Genomic DNA, 2,016 nt, shown 5'->3' with positions numbered 1-2,016 from the left:
ACAGATGGGTTTTCGGTGTGGATGTCCTTTCTGTTTGTTAGTTTTCCTTCTAACAGACAGGACCCTCAGCTGCAGGTCTGTTGGAATACCCTGCCGTGTGAGGTGTCAGTGTGCCCCTGCTGGGGGGTGCCTCCCAGTTAGGCTGCTCGGGGGTCAGGGGTCAGGGACCCACTTGAGGAGGCAGTCTGCAGGTTCTCAGATCTCCAGCTGCATGCTGGGAGAACCACTGCTCTCTTCAAAGCTGTCAGGCAGGGACATTTAAGTCTGCAGAGGTTACTGCTGTCTTTTTGTTTGTCTGTGCCCTGCCCCCAGAGGTGGAGCCTACAGAGGCAGGCAGGCCTCCTTGAGCTGTGGTGGGCTCCACCCAGTTCCAGCCTCCGGGCTGCTTTGTTTACCTAAGCAAGCCTGGGCAATGGCGGGCGCCCCACCCCCAGCCTCGCTGCAGCCTTGCAGTTTGATCTCAGACTGCTGTGCTAGCAATCAGCGAGATTCTGTGGGCGTAGGACCCTCCGAGCCAGGTGTGGGATATAGTCTTGTGGTGCGCCGTTTTTTAAGCCGGTCTGAAAAGCGCACTATTCGGGTGGGAGTGACCCAATTTTCCAGGTGCGTCCGTCACCCCTTTCTTTGACTCGGAAAGGGAACTCCTTGACCCCTTGCGCTTCCCAGGTGAGGCAATGCCTCGCCCTGCTTCAGCTCGCGCACGGTGCACGCACCCACTGGCCTGCGCCCACTGTCTGGCACTCCCTAGTGAGATGAACCCGGTACCTCAGATGGAAATGCAGAAATCACCCGTCTTCTGCGTCGCTCAGGCTGGGAGCTGTAGACCGGAGCTGTTCCTATTCGGCCATCTTGGCTCCTCCCCGCACAATACTATAATACTTCTTTGAAAGATTAGGTATTTAATGACTGGTACCCATTGTTCTCAGGCTTGTTGATTCTTCATTTGCTGACACATCCCAGTTGACTGCAATCTGGTTTCTAATCCCATATTCTACTGAAACTTGACTTACTGTCACTAATTACAGTAAAGTAAGCATTTTGTTCCTAGTCTGTTTTTATCTTTTTACAGTGCCTAACACTCCTGACTTCTCCTTCGTTGGTTCTTTCTTCTTGATAGGCTTCAGAGAAATGTCTCCACCTTGATTCTTCTCCTGTATTTCTGCTGGCTACTAATTCTAAATCTCTTTCAGTCTCCTATAATTCTTTAACCTTCCGCAAATGGTGGTATGCATGTGGCTCTACGGCTGGCGTTTTCTCAAGGTAGATGTTTTCCCTGGGTAGACTTTACACAGAAAACTTCTCTTCTCTACCTTCTTCACCCATCTGCTGCTATTCCCTAATAGTCACTGCAACTACATGTCCCATAAGCATGTATTTGGTGTGCTCTAAATTAAACTCATTATTTCCTTTTCTCCCTGCTAAATCTCTGTTTTCTCCAAAATTTCATTTCCTAGTTAATGACCCCAGTGTCAAAACTAAAACATTCTATTTATTTCTGACCCCTTTCTCTCTTACTATTTACATCCAATCTGTCACCAAATTCTTTTAATCCTACATCCTAAATTCATCTTGATTTTCCTTTGCCCCTTAGTTGAGGGCCTCATCTGTATTCCTGGAGTTACTTCTAAGTGGTTAGAAACCACTGGCGGTAATGGAAGTAACTGCCAGTTACTCCCACCTCCATTTCACTCTCCACACTAAAATCAAGTGATTTCCATAAAACACCAGTGAGATAGTGGTACATCCACACCAGAAACCTCTCAGAAGTGTTCCTGTCCATTTCCAGTTCATGCTATGCTCCTTATCCATCACATGAAGTCCAACTGATCAACCTCCTGCATATGTCACCTACTCAATGAAAACTGTCCTTACTGGCTCATTTCCCCACCCCACCTCTGGACTGAGTGAGTTTCCCTCTAATCCCCAACTCCCTTAGTATCTCTCACATATCTCTACCCTATATGCTGAGTATTTTCCTGCATGTCTTTATCCCCAATTAGTCTGAGAGTTCTTTGG

The sequence above is a fragment of the Pan troglodytes genome, chromosome 5 (assembly GCF_028858775.2).
Source record: "Pan troglodytes isolate AG18354 chromosome 5, NHGRI_mPanTro3-v2.0_pri, whole genome shotgun sequence".
Taxonomy (NCBI): domain Eukaryota; kingdom Metazoa; phylum Chordata; class Mammalia; order Primates; family Hominidae; genus Pan; species Pan troglodytes.
The sequence above is the reverse complement of the archived record's forward strand: the minus strand, read 5'-3'. Positions refer to the sequence as shown.